General features: G+C 40.1%; 1 protein-coding gene across 34 annotated transcripts in view; it reads left to right on the forward strand.

The window, feature by feature from the left end:
• ptprk (protein tyrosine phosphatase receptor type K) overlaps positions 1-16,142 on the forward strand; it is a 195,083-nt gene that overhangs the window by 121,861 nt on the left and 57,080 nt on the right. The gene's annotated exons all lie outside the window — the stretch shown is intronic.

Genomic DNA, 16,142 nt, shown 5'->3' on the forward strand with positions numbered 1-16,142 from the left:
TCTGAGCTCAGGGTGAGACGTTGTTGAGATCTCTTCTGATGTGAGATTAATGGGGTCTTTTCCTCAGGGGAACGTCTGAGTTTGTTCTATTGGTTACCTCATTAATGACCTGGGGAAAGCGTTGGGATTTGATGCTGGTGCTCCGGGTCAAGCGCAGGCAGAATGAGCAGATGTGTGGTTCTGCTCAGTCAGAAGAGACTGGACTCCAGTCATTAGCAGATATTCAGGGCTAGTTATGTATTCATCCCTCGAGTCGGGCTGGTTTGGACCTTTTACAGGTTCAGCCATCATCGACCAGGAGCTGAGAGAGCAATGCTGCTGTATGCCTGACTTTGTTTCTGTCAATTGCAGAATCTCTACAGGAAGAAAGAGAGTTTTTCTTTGATAAGGTGTCCGTGTCAAGGCTGATGATAAAAGCTGCTTTAAGCTCGTGGTGTAGAGTGATTTAAGCAAGAACGTCTGTGATGTTAAAAGGTTATCAGGTGAGATCAAACTCGTGTTTGTGAGCGACGCTCGCTTGAGGTCTGAGATGATGATTCTTCTTTATGCTTCCTTGTGAAAACTAGATATTTGTCCATATTGCCACTTGCATTGAGAGGGCTGGAAATGAGGGGGAGAGAGAGGCAGTGAGATCTACATCAAGTATCGCTCTAGTGCACTTTACCAAGTTGGAAGTTCACAATTCAAACTTTCAGAATTGGAAGAGAAGGCGGCGTAAGCCATGGCGGCGTCGAGGGCTCCGGGTTTGGCTGGTTCCTGTGGACCCGTTTGACCCTGGAAGATACTGTAATCTGGAAAACCTCAGTAGCCAACTCTGCTCAAATTGGCTCAAACTACCCTGGCTGCAGATCTGAGTGTGAATGAGCACAAGTCTCAAATCACACACACCCCGGGGTCCTGCGTCAGCCAAGCAACAGCCTTTGAGATGAATGGCAACGCTAACGGCTGTCAAGCACACTAGTGCTGAGTGGGTACTAACCCAAACCCAAATTTTATGATTTGATATCGATTCATTTTCATATACAACACGTACAGTACAAAAAAAATTGATCTGAACTAATACTGTAGACTATACAGTCAGTCGGAAAATTACTATAGTAGTACAGGTTAAAATTAACAACTGATTTGCATGCAAACATTTAGATTATTACTTATTGATGATATAATTATGTCTACTCCAATTTGATGTTGAAATATAAACATTTAAACAGTGGCTGTAATAAAAACTTGTTTTCATGATTTATTCAAACATATTAAATATTGAAGAACCGGTTAAAGGAGAACTCCGGTCAATTTTAACATTGAGCTCATTTTTTTGTCAATGTGGAGTGCTGTCAGTACAGAGAACAACGACAAAAATCGGTGTTGCCTACACCGTGTTATCCTCTTTTTAAAATCTGCACCCTGTTGACTTCAATGGGGCAAGTACTAAACCTGCTTTTAGCCTCTTAACATCCTTGATGTGTCATTACAAGTGCACAGGTCATGTGAGTGATTCCTTCAGAGTGAACACGGTGAATCTGACTGCAGTAGATGTGAAAGATATGAATAAAAGTGATGTTAATTCGGCCAGCACACATACCTGTATGTACATCCTGTTTTCGGTTGAAGTCCAAAGTAGTCGATTGTCGAGTTCACGCGCATAGGTTTAGTTACCTATGATCACGCGCGTGAACTCGGCAATCGACTACTTTGGACTTCAACCGAAAACAGGATGTAAATACAGGTATTTGCGCTGGCTTAAATAACATCATTTTTATCCATTTCTTTCACATCTACTGCAGTCAGATTCACTCGTGTTCACTCTGAAGGAATCACTCACATGACCTGTGCACTTGTAATGACACATCAAGGATGTTAATATGTAAATATAATGTTTCGTGACATATTGTTCTCAAGCTCTTTCCACAGTTAAACACTGTTTGATGGATTACGTGAGACAGGATTCATTTCAGTAAGTTTTGTAACTTTTAATATTCCTTCTGATGTTCATCATGTTTATTTGGTGCTGTAACTAGTAGTAAAGAGGAAGAGATGAACGGTTCTTGAGGCGTTACAGAGATCTGTCGCCACACATTGAAGAGCATCAACAGCACATTTATTGATGGAATTACATGCAGATACTTTGTTTCATATCAAAAGTATCAAAGCACAAAGCTTATTGTGATTATTGGATGGCAGGCACACTACCAATCAGTTTAGAGAAGTTAACACAACACAGACTAAAAGATCAATCAGTATTGGTTCATCAAACCGAGAATTGATTGATATTGATTAATCGAGACATCAGCATTGTCAGGCCAGCCCTACAGCACACTTTTCTCTTTGTTAGCCCGCACTTACAGTGTTTCAGAAGGAAGCAGAATTGTTTTCAACAGCATTAAACTGCCATGACGGGTGAAATAGAGCGATATTTAGCATCTGACTCACGTTGGTCAGAGTTTACAGTCCAAACACGAGCCACATCTGTGGATGTACCATAAACAACTGCTGTTTAGAAGCCAAATCTGGGATGATAATAAAGGGCTGATGGTGTCATATTTTAAGGAGCGCACACTGTCAGATAGGTGTGCATCTGCTGTGTGTGTGTGTGTGTGTGTGTGCTTGTTTCTTAGCTAATGCACGCGCCATTAGCAGACTGCAGCATTGATTGTCTTGAAATTTATGAAGCGCGGCCCATTACAAACCTCTCTCTCGGCTGTTTTCTCTTTCCCTCCTGCCCACAGGGAGTCTCACTTGTGGTGTAAATGCATAATTAAAGCTAACCAGTATTGGATCTTTACCCATGATTACACTGTGCTGGACATGTGCGGCTCCCTGAGTAATGGGATTACTGGAAGTATGTGGGCAGACTGTCTTTGTGTTGGCCAAGTATGCTAGAGGAAACCTGTCGATGAAACCTATAAGGTGGGATCAAATAGGCCAATGGACGAGGCCGTATTGAATGCCTCTGTTTGAGAAAAGCCATCCATCTCCCATCTCTAGCGGGAGAGTTTTTCAGTATCAGCTCGCACATTTATCGCTGGTCCGATAAACAGCCCTTCAAAATTACATTCACATTCCCTGAACCTCCAATTTATAGCAATTAAATGAAATGCCTCCTATTACTCTGATCTCTTTCTCTTCCATTGCTCCATTATGTGGACTTGAGGATAAATTGCCTTCGTGATCAAGTGTCGCCCCTGTAAACCTCTCATTTATACACACACGCGCTCTCGCTGCTCGTTTATTCTGAAGTAGTCGGAGGACGTGTTTGGCGGTTTTAAAGCCATCTTCAGAAGCTTCTGAAGGAAGTGAAGTATCACTGTGTCGCTCGACAGCCAGAGGAGAGACGAATGCTGAATGACTGAAGGGTCACGTTCAAATACGGATTACCTTATCGGCATTTGTTTTGGCTTTGTTTTCATTGTGGACAAAAGACTAGTTTAACATGGAGAGGAGGGGTAAAGTCATTATTACCAGAGCTTCTCTGTGATTTTAGTCCCGTCCGAATGTGCATCTCAGTAATCATTATGGACAATGTCAGTAAAGCTTACAGTAAAGCTTTTACCTTCTGTAAAAAGGTCCGGAAAAATAACCTCAGGTAAAATTAATTCCATGCGAATAGACCCGCTGTAAAAATGTATGAAAATATTCTGTAATTTCCTATAATAATTTCCTATAATAAATGTAATTTTGGAGGCGCTTGGAAAAGCATTCAGTTGCGTTATAGGCGCTGGGACGAGTCTGTGGCAAAACTCAAGTGTTTCCCACATATCATTCAGATCAGAAAGAAGGTCGAAAGCACTTGTTAGCGACACGAAACTTCATTTAGCGTTTGGTTAGTACCTATTACCAACATAATCCAATCTGTATTTAATTAACATCGTTCGACCGGACCTTACTGTTTTATATATAAATATAGGTTATAAGTGTTTTGCGCACATGATATTTCAGTGACAGTAAACGGAGCGTAAATCGAGTTACCCCTCCCACTTCTGCTAGTTTTACTGAGATTTCTTTCCCCGTGCGATTTGGCCTAGCCTGACGTCGTCATACTCAGATTCTAGTCAGAATATGAGTCTGATCTGCTCCACTGGGCTGTGATTAAGGGGGCGTGTTTCAACCGAACCAGGAAAGAAAATGCCTCTGCACTCATTTGGATAGACCTACAACCAATCAGAGTAAGTGACGTATGTTCTTCATTCATCTTTCTGATCGACAAATGCCTTGATCGCGGTTCTCTGTTCCTCTTTTAAATTGAATGCGCTGTCGATATCTTCTATAACAGACGCGATGGCGGAATCTACACATGATGTTTCAGAAACAAAGTTCGGGAGGAGCACGCTTTTAAATAATCAATCCAATCAACTTGTCATCAAACAATTACCATGTCTACCCTGTCAGCATTTATATATTCACTCTGTCAACTCTCCTAACATTCCTTGACCGTTTTCAGCATCCCTCCACTCACTCTTGATCTGTTCTTCCACAGCCTGGAATACGGGGGGAGTACTTTGGGTTCAGGCCGAATACCGAGCACAGCACGCCAAATATGCATTTATTCTATCTGACTTATTTGTAAGTGTGAACTCGTGAAAACTCAATTCTCCAGCGGCAGTCATCTTTGTTGTAAACGAATTCAACCCAAGCGCTCTTTGGTGACGTGGATGATTACGTTACTGTTGATCATCTGTCCATCATTGTATAAAGCCCGCCCTTACAATTTGATTGGTCCGAACAGCTCTGGTTCGAGCATAGTTGTTCCACAACGGATCAAGTCCAGACCGAACTTCCCGACCTCAAATGTTGTGGGCAGAACTAAGTTCGGCTGGCATCCAGGCTAGATCTGGCCATTATGATTACAGACGTCCTGTGGTAAAATTACATTACTACATCTACCATTGTAAAACGAATCCCGTCTGAATAGGGCTAAAGACAGTAAAGAGAGCGGAACGTAATATTATTCATGAAGAAGTTGAATTAGAGCATATATTAACTATTCTTGCCTAGTGGACGATAATACCCAACAGCCTATCGTTGTTCCAGTGAGGTTTGTGTTGGCAAACACCACTCACACTTTCTTCAGAAAATGTAAAACCACGAAAAAGGCAGATTTTCACTTTCGCCACCCTTCAGATTAAAGCAGCACAGAAGAGACATCGAAGCTCCAGGATTTTCCTCCCATACAGACCAATTCAAAAAGAGCCGATGTGTATTCACCTGCGTGAAGTGGCAGAACAACAGCAAATCGATGGGTCTATTCATCAGGTGGCTGTGCCATTGAGAAGTCATTGTGAATGAGATTACCATTGATCTGTGCTGCTGGACTGAGGCTGGAGATGCCACCGCTTTATAACCACACACACAATGACACAAAGCCCTGCCTCGTGGGAAACAATACTGCTTTCTAATCAAATCAATGGCTCTGCTGTCTTAAAATGTCACTCTCTGATGGGCTTGTTGGTAGTAGGAGTTTTAGTTGATATCTAGTAAACTTGCAGTGTGTCGCTGCTGAATCTACAGTGCGAAAGAAATTGAGAAAAAAATTCTGTATTATTAATTTTAAGGCCAGACTAATTTTGGTTTGTAGGGGAGGACTACACGCCTGCGCACATATATTTAAATGCACACACCTATAGACTGAACTCGTAATACGCATGTGCACGCCATAGGCGTTCTCACTGGTTCACGTTTTTGAAGTTTGCGCAGAGAGAACTCAAGAGTTTTCTGTTAAAGCTGTGTCGTGTTAGCCGCCCTGAAGTTAATAACTAATGATCGTTGCGACGGAAGTGAATCAATCAAATTAACTTTAGCTGGACAATAGCTTTATTCTAGAGCTACTGTAAAGCCAAAACACTTTACTTTAATTTCCTATTATCACTGTAAAGCTGCTTTGGAACAATCTACATTGTTAAAAGCGCTATATAAATGAAGAAGAAGAAGATGGCAGCAGAATAGTGTGAGCTTGCAGTCTGATTCACTACATACACCAAGACAAAAAATAGACTTTCTATCTGTTCATTGACTGCATTCAAAATCAAGCATACAGCTCGACCTGTAAAAACTATACAGCAGGACAGGTGAATATATGATGCAAAGCTGCTAATCACCACCTATGTCAAAAACGAGATAATGATTTTAAGTGAATGCTCTCCACATGGTATCGCTTCAAACCTGCTAAAACCCAGCCTCAGCCCATTCAGAAATACCAGTTCATAGGCAGAAACCGCTAAACGCCACTTCCCTTTACCCAGCAACATCCTCTATGTGTACTGAACCAATCAGAAGACACAAATCGAGTCATATGATTTCAAGATGAATGACGGCGTGTGTAAGAGCCAGTTTTTATTTTGTTTAAAGAGATTCTTAACTAAACAAGATGGAGAAGTATGATGAAACCTGTGGTAGTTTCAGTCACTGGCAGAAGGAAACGTCGTCAGACTCATAATGTGCGAGTAGCATGTAAACACAACAGTGTTTCCGTGTGTGTGCTGTAACTCTGACAGAAACAGGCATATCCTACATTGAGGAACAGCTCTATTCCACCCACGACAAAGTGAAACTTTCTTGCAAAAAAATAATCCACACATGGACTGTAGCAAAAGACCATAGTTAAATACCAAGGAATCGACTAAAGTGACTTTGTTGAAAATAAAGTATTTTAATCACTAAGTAATAACCTTTTCATTGCCATTAAAGTGCAATTACTGAACCTAAACTTAGGAGCCTGATAAAAATGCTCATTTAAAAGAAAAGATGTCAGACCAACTTAGAGGTTTCAGCATGCTGTCATTTGTTGTGTTCAGCTCAGCTTTCTAAACTCTGGAATAGTCTACCCATTAATGTAAGAAAAGCTCGGACCATTGAAACATTCAAGTCCTTGCTTAAGACCCATTACTATGCAGTGGCTTTCAATTCAAGTTGAGCTTTGATATCTTGACCTTTTTCTAATGTTGATTATTTTGTATTGTATATTGTGTATTGTTTGTGTATATGTTTGTCATGCTTGTTAAGCACTTTAGTCAACTATGGTTGTTTTTAAACGTGCTATATAAATACATTGAGGTTGAAATTGAGATTGAGATGTATATTTTTTATATATGACCAGATAAAATATTAAAGAATTGTCATGAATATCAGAATTTCTGAATGGTTTCCGAATCTACATTGAATAATTATGAATGTATTACTAATTTGAGGCAGAAAAGATCAGTGAGTGGTTTTCCCAGTCAATATCATTGCTGTCGTCAATATTAGTATTCCCTAATTACAGTTGTGTGTGTAATTGTTCAATAAAGACTGAAATTAGTAGATTTGATGTGTTTGACCTCAGTATTGAAGCTGATTCAGATTGTTTTAGCTGCAGAAGAACATGCGATCAACAGATGAGGTGTGTATGTAAGGACTGTATGTAGTCATGATCAATCCGGCTCAAAAAAATTAAAAAAAATGTCCTTTTCCTTTAAATCCTCGCTTATCGGGCTTATGCTAATGTCTGAACTTTGTATTTTGAGCACTTCTTGCGTTGTTTTTTTGCCTCTTCACGATGACTCGCTTAATTTAGTCCTAATTTGTAAGTGGCTTTGGACAAAAGCGTCTGCTAAATGACTAAATGTAAATGATCAGTTCTAGAGGGTGAGGGGGACTTCTGCACTGCAAGAAATAAAGATAATGAGTTCATTTTCTGTGAAGACACTTGCTTTGACCATAAAACACAACACAATGCGATGCGTAATTACAGGTGAAACTCCTGTGAAAACAGGGAACACACAGAGCATTTGTCCTCAGCCGGACTGTACGGGCAGGGTGTGTGTGTGTGTGTGTGCGAGCGAGTGACTGGGGTCGTGTGCGGTGCAGACGTGGCTGAGGGAAGTGTGCTCGCATTTGATCATGGAGTAGCTGATCAATAAAGCTTTATTACAGAGGAGTAATGCTTTAATCTAGCAACTTAATGCAGCTCTCCACTTGTATTGATCCCAGCTCAGAGAGACAGGAAGAGGGAGGCTGGTAATTGTTGGCAGGAAAAATGTTATCTGTGTGTGTGTGTGTGTGTGGTTCTGAGTTTGATGGGCCGTACCAAATCAGAGCAATTCATTGCTGTTCACCACTACGTTTTATTGCTCGCTTGACATTTAAACTGATGGAGGATGTCAGGGATCTATCAGCCTTCAGCTCGCCACTTAAATTCACGTTGGGTTTTTTTTTTCAGCCAGGCTGAATTGATCACAGGTCGTGGGTGTGAATTGGATGCATATAAATTTCCTCTCTCGTGGGTTTTACTCGACAGTGAGTGACATCTCCTTATCGCCATGGCGACAGTCGCTCTAACCCCCGTTTAAGAGATCCATAATCATATGATGACCATTGAGAGATTCTGCTCCTCCGGTTTGAAGGGTTTCTGTGTGTGAATCTGATCAGATGTGTGTGTGCACAACAACAAGGGAACAATGGGAAAATTAGTAACAGACATGCTGAAATAGCATGATAATAGTTGAGACTGTTAGCCAAAATAAAACATCAGATGAAATCGATTTCAATGTGTCAAGTCGCTATGAACCATTAAAATGAGCTAGTGACGTACATTAAATGGCAGACGGATTGTATATTAGGTTTATGATAAAATCAGAAAAGTCTGATCTTTTAGTTTGTGTCCATCATGTTCCAAGTAAACGTGAAAATAATCAACGAGATGAAGCGCCTTTCATTTTTCATTATTTTATTCACTTGATTTGATCATAAACAGACATTACCACATGATTGCTTTTAAATCTAAAGCATTACGCGGTTGAATTCATAACCATCCCCAGAATAAAGCGACTCTTGGCGTGACTTCAGATTCTGGTTACCAGACGCCCACTGCAGTCTCTGGTGGTTTATTGCTTTATTGGGATTCTGTATGTACAGTGTGTGGCTGTAATCCTGATGAAAAATCTCATTTAATAGAATAAACATCGGGATTGGCGCTTGTACGAGCGGCCGGTCGATTTGAGAGTGTTTGCCTTTCTTTAGAAATTCTTCATCTAATACAATCACAGCTGCAGATACATGCATTTAATCATCAGAAAAGAACAGCCGGGAGGAAAAAGCATCAGAAAGAGCAGAAGATTGGAGAATAATGAGTGGGTTTTAATGAGCCGAACGTGTGTGTGTGTGATTGCAGGCTCTGTGCTTTGTGTTTTAAGCATGGGTTGTGTCTCATCATAGAAGGATCCGATACATCAGCCTGTCAGAGATGTGCAAACCCTGTCCGCCATGACTGACACTCACATAATGACTTGTTTTTGAGTTGAACTGGCCCTAGAGACACGTCTTTAGCTTTATTATTGAGCTTTCTCAGTGTTGTTCCTCCTCTCTCTCTCTGTTTTCCTCTGGTGTTTCTGAAGAAGCGACGGACGGAGAGACTGAGAGAACGAGGGCTTGAACATCACTGTTATTAGAAGTGTGTTGTTGAGAGGGAGCGAGGGGTGGGACGGTTCCTCTATTGCGTGTGACCCCAGGGCCGCGGTGGCAATGAGGGTCCGTCCCGAAGTAAGTCAGGACTAATGTTTGGTCATCCTGCGGGGTCACCGGTGGCAGAGCTCCCAATTAAAACCTCAGGAGACTTCTCCGTCTGGCTGCCTGTCTCATCCTCACATTCACAATAGCCTAACGTTAAACTAGATCAAATGAGTTTGCAGACTTTTTAGCCAGTAGCTATTGGATTGTAAAACCCTCTGAGATAAATCGCTTTTCTAAATTCATCACATCGACAGCCATCAAAGCTTTAGTAACTAATACATCATTTAAAGATTACTATTACTAACAGAAATGTGTTTTTAATTGACCTCAAGATAGCCAGGGATTACTTCACCAATGCCTCTGCTTTTTAAGGTGATGATTTTATAATATATAATAATAATTAATAATTCGTTACATTTATATAGCGCTTTTTCTGAGACCTCAAAGCGCTTTACATAGATGGGGGGAATCTCCTCAACCACCACCAATGTGCAGCATCCACCTGGATGATGCGACGGCAGCCATATTGCGCCAGAACGCCCACCACACACCAGCATACTGGTGGAGAGGAGACAATGATGAAGCCAATCAGTATATGGGGATGATTAGGAGGCCATGATGGACAGAGGCCAAGGGGCAAATTTGGCCAGGATGCCAGGGTTAAACCCCTACTCTTTTTCGAAGGACATCCTGGGATTTTTAATGACCACAGAGAGTCAGGACCTCGGTTTAAAGGGATAGTTCACTTTGAAATTAAATTTTGGTATGTCTTAGCTTACCTCAAGGGCATCCAAGATGTAGGTGTCTTTTTTTCCGCAGTAGTTTCAATTTTGATATTTTTAGGTCAAACCGTTCTTGTCTGTCAGTCATTTAATGCAGGTCTGTGGTCACTGTCTCAAAGAGCATGCACAGAGTCCAGATTAAACAATTCCCCATCGTCCAAATTAAACAATTCCCCATCGTAAGTACACATTGATGGCCTAAGACACGAAACGAGCGGTTTGTGTGAGAAAACGAACAGTATTTATATCGTTTTACCTCTTGTAACACATCCACGTCCAAGTGATCTGTACGCAGACTGGTGCATAGATATATACACTAGATTCTTAACGAATGCCTTTAAGGCGACATCTAGTGTATATATCTATGCACCAGTCTGCGCACACGTCACACACAGCAGGATGCGCGCGCGCCCTCAGATCACTTGGACGTGGCTGTGTATAAGAGGTAAAAACAATATAAATACTGTTCGTTTTCTCACACAAACCGCTCGTTTCGTGTCTTAGGCCATCAATGTGTACTTACGATGGGGAATTGTTTAATTTGGACGATGGGGAATTGTTTAATTTGGACTCTGTGCATGCTCTTTGAGACAGTGACCATAGACCTGCATTAAATGACTGACAGACAAGAACGGTTTGACCTAAAAATATCAAAATTGAAACTACTGCGGAAAAAAACACCTACATCTTGGATGCCCTTGAGGTAAGCTAAAACATACCAAAATGTAATTTCAAAGTGAACTATCCCTTTAACGTCTCATCCGAAGGACGGGATATTCATTCAAATGCAGTTTATGCTTCTGGGGACAAAAAAAGAAAAAAAGAAATCAGAGAGCACAAGCTTTCACAACCAAGCTGGTTGTTATGTTGAAACACTAAATATAATGTTAGACGATGAGAAAATAGTTAAATTACAAGGGGAAATCTGCCTCTGTGTCAAGAAGTTTGACAGTCAACATGTTGTAAACATTGTAATGGACGCTTCACATGCAAACATGGATAAGTACTAACTCATTTTTTTGTTTGTTTTGTTTTTCTTAACTCTTTCCCTGCCATTGACAAGCTTTTCCGGCTTTACGTGTTTTCACTGTTACCCCATACGGTAGGGGGCGCTGTTACGCATCTTCTGAAAGAGTATTGAATCTCCTAGTATTCTAACGCGATCATCAACATTAAACAGCATTAAATCAAAACTGCCTAATGTTACTGAATGAAATGTGGGTGTTGATGGACTCGATCTACTCCATCTGTTTTGATCATGGGTCTGAATCTGATCTGGACAAAGTCTTAGTCAAAAACTGGATTTTCTCAGCTTTTTGTTCAAAATGTTGCTTTTTAATGAAACTTACCCACATTCAAGTGTTGATAAAAAATAATTTATGAAGCTAGAATAGTTTATTTATTTATTAAAAGCAGAGGCTCTGTTCTTTTATTTTGATATATTGTATGTTTAGATATTTGTTCAGCAAAATATTCTGTAATATGATCAAAAATGCCGGCGCTGGCTGGCAACTTGCTGGCGGCAAAATAAAGTTAACTTCACTGCATGTATATGCTGTTCTCTTTGTATTTAATGTAATGTCATGTTAGATGAACAAAGGTCATACAGAACGAAAAAGCGATATTTAATAAAAAAAATTCCACTTTATAAAAACATCCACCATACTGTGAGAGATGTTTTGCTTTCGGACAGTCATTTAAAATGTGCAGGTTTAGGATATATAAATGAACAAAACTCCATTCACTAGCCTCTCTGGATAGCCTACCTAGTATCTGAATTACGTGTACCATAACAAAACATTTTTTACCATAATGGTGCCAAAAACAGGTTTGTAAGTCACAGACAAAATGGCGGATAACAGCAAAGCTGATCAGTGCAGTGATCATGTGTCTGTGCTGATGCAGATGTTGTTCTGTGGACACATGCAGACCGACGGCTTTGACCGTTGATCTCGTGCCTTAAATCAGAGTATCAAATGAAACTTTATTTTACATGCAGAAACAACTATTGGACATTGACACTAAATCTGCCTAATGATGCTGGCCTGACAGGCAGAAGAGAAACCGCTTTAGCTATCTTTCTAAAATCAGGACAAAATACTTGTTTTTCTTTGCTTTCCTGAAGATTCATGACAATCATGAGTTAGAGAGAGAAACTGTCACCCAAAGGGATGATGGGAAAGGCTTTGTTATTAATAAGCTCTGAGCAAACAGCCAATCACTGTCCTGTGTTAACAAGCTCCTCATCTGTATTCAGAGCGGCTCGTTTTAATTAGACTACATGGAAAGGGCCTCCTGAGCTCGTGTGTGTGTGTGTGTGTGTGTGCTCTGTTTGGTTTAGTCTTCTGCCCTCGGTGTGGCTCCAGTTCACACACCACACGTTGATCTGGATTTTCTGCGTCTGTTTTCTTCTCTTGCATCATGTTCTCTCACCTGCCACTGGCGCTCAGTTGATGTCCTACTTACACCGGTCTTCATGTTTACACAGCTTTCTAGAATAGTTGACTGTGATTGGTCAGTGATGGCATTCAGTGAGCAAATGTTGTGTATAATTCTACCCAATCTCACACACAGCAAGATGTCACTGTTTAATGAGGTGGTGATTTCACATGAATTTGTACGATGTGAATTATTCGAAAACGTGCCATTTTCTTAGGAAAAAAGTAAGCATGAAGCTCCACCCCGTCACTGGGGCATAAGCAGACCGTACGGAAACGTACAAATTAGATTGTATGAAATCATACGAATTAGCCACTAACATAAAATAATTTTGAGTTGCCGTGAGACTGAGTTGGTATGATTCAGATTTCAGATTTTTCAGATTCCTTTTATTTGTCATTTTCATGGTGTACATAAAAACGAAATTATGTTTCATACATCCACTACTCAGTAATTCAATGCAATAGTAACTAATCAAAAGCGCACAATTTAAATATAAATGTAAATATACTAAAATACACTAAAAAGGATAAAAAAAATAAATAAATAAAATAAAAAAATAAAAATATCAAGTTCAAATCACATTCTCTGGTTAAGCAGTCTAATAGCTGTGGGGAAAAAGCTGTTTAGTAGCCTACTAGTTCTTGCCCTGATACTTCTGTATCTTTTACCAGACTGAAGGAGTATGAACATGTCACGTGAGAAATGAGTAAAGTCCTTAATAATGCTAGTTGCTCTATGCACACAGCGCTCTGTGTAGATGTCCTGAATACGTGGCAGTGAAGCACCAATGATTTTTTCAGCAGTTCTCACAATCCTGTTCAGTTGATGTCTCTCCTCTGCCGTACTGTTTCCAAACCAGCAAGAGATGCAATATGTGAGAATGCTCTCAATAGTGCCTCTATAGAACATGGTCAAAGGAGATCCACCTTCTTCAGTCTACGGAGAGAATGAAGACGCTGTTGAGCCCTCTTGATTATAGATTGCTGGTAAACTCTATAATGTAATTGACAATTTCAATTGATTTTCTCCATGGCAGTGCCAGTTGCATCTGATCAAACGCTCATGTTATATAGTCTTATAGATGTAATAATATCATTATATACATATATTAATAATAGTGTGTTGTTTTTAAGAAATAAATCAAATGTACACTCTTATCAGTATTTCATGTTGTTTTGTTTATTTATTTTGGTGAGTAGTCATGATGATCTTTCTCTAAAAAAAAAACTAACAACTAATATTTATATCTTTTAAAGTCGGCATGAAACGGAAGTTGAGATATAATAAATAAATATATAATAAACACTACAATATTACATATAAAAAGAAGATTTGTCAAATTTGATTTCATGCCGACTTTAAAGCTGGCATGAAATGAAAATTCAGGCATGTTATAGATCTTATTGGGGTGAAAAACAGTAAAAAATGTTTAATCAAAATGCCATTGTGACATTACTCACACTTGAACGTGTGCCCGAGACACTGAATCTGCTAAACGCATTAAAGCTAGATCTAAAGTCTGAGGATCATCGTCATGTATCTGTGTGTTAAAGGCATTATCGACACACACCCGCATGACTCTCCGTGAAGCTGTTTTGAAACCATGTCGTTATAACGTGAACATGTCTACAGTCAGCTTCCTCTTGTTTATCTGAATAATAACACGTGTGGTTTAATGTTTCAGATTTGCGTCGTCCAGCGCCTGAAGCGTTTCTTACTGCGGTAGAAAAACCTTCTGCATTGATGTGTGTGTGTGTGCAACAGCTCAATCCCCGACTGAGTGTGTGATCATATGGTCACTGACCCCACACACTTCAGCTCGGTCCTGCCTGACTCTGAGGTCAAAGGTCATTTAAGGCTTGGAACAGAGCAGATGCTAGACATTATTGAGAGGTTTGCTGATTTCTGACTGTAAGCACAGATCGTCATTAGAGTAAAGGTTAATGTTAGGGTCAAAGCGCACTGGACATACGTAGAACAATCTTCTCACATACTAAAACCCCTCAGCGTTTCATCTGTGTCTGTTCACCGCTGCATGATGCAGTGTGTGCATTTCTGTAGTAATGACACCGACGAACTGAGTAGCACAGATAAATGACTCAGTTACAGTAATTACAAACCATCTAGGAGTGCTGGACTGATGCATTATGGGGTGGCGTTATATGAACCCTCTCTCGCACTGATGTATTGGCTAATTTAGAGAGGCTTAAAACGTCTGCATCTGTGTGTGTGTGTGTGTGTGTGTATGAAGGAGCCTTTATCTGGTCCACAGGTGCCTCATTTGCTTTCACAACACTTCCCGTCTTCCTCGCGCCGCTCATACCAGATCAGCCTCTCCTTTCACTTCAGCCTTTTCTCAATTCGTTCATCAGAAAGAGAAATATAAAATCAAATGCTGTGGATTGTGTGTGAGTTTTCTGGTTGTTTTGTCAGTGTGGTCATGTGGCTATTCAAGCAGAGATTAAAACTAAACGAGGCATTTCTATGAATCCTGTGCTGAATGTCTGTTTCTGTTGCTATAAAACAGTAGCGTCAGGTCTTTTGCTCTGTAGATTATTGAAGAAACGCAGGGTTTGATTTGGTTCAGTCCATCACTTGTTGATTGATCTGAATGTGAGCTTGCAGCCAATTGTAAGAAAGGGGCGGGGCTTAATCAGACTAAATGATTGGAGAATCCTGCATACGTCAGCGGAGAGAAGAACATAAGCTGTCTGAAAATGAAGCATGCATGGATGAATCATTCACAATAGAATCAATAACATGCATTTGGAAAATAGATAGGGTGAATTTTCATTTCATGCCGACTTTCATGAGTCGGGCGGCGACAAAATGCACCGTTCACTTGGATCTCATGTGTCCACAACTAGCATTCAGATCTCCTAATACAAAAAAAAAAAAGAGATAAAAGCCTGAAACAGCAAAAAAGTGGTTCAAGATGAAGTGATATGGCAAGCAATCTTGGACAAAAAGTTAAATAAATCAACGGATCTGTCATGTTATCACAGTTTTATTTTGCCTCCAGGACAGTGACAACTTATGAATTACATTTTAAAGGGGTCATAAACTGGATTTTTTATTTTATTGTATAATGTTTCCTGAGGTGCAGGTGTTTTTTACATCAAAAATTGTCATAATTTGAAATTAAAGGCATTTTTGCGATTTCCTGATTTGATCCCTCTGATAAAACCCTCTGACAGTGTCCAGATAAACTCGCGCTGTGTGATTGACAGCTTAGACGATTGTAAAGGGGGCGTTCTTTGTATATATTAATCACAATTTTAAAAACAGATTATTTTCATGCTATGATTAATTATTATCATTATTTTCAGGTTTCTGTGTAGACCTGCGATTGCCTCGTCGTTGCTGTAGAAGCAGGTGTTGATCTTTTTCTGCGGAGGTGGTGTTTACCCGCACTATTACGTAATAAAGTGGCGCATT

The sequence above is a fragment of the Squalius cephalus genome, assembly GCF_949319135.1.
Source record: "Squalius cephalus genome assembly, chromosome: 12".
Taxonomy (NCBI): Eukaryota; Metazoa; Chordata; class Actinopteri; order Cypriniformes; family Leuciscidae; genus Squalius; species Squalius cephalus.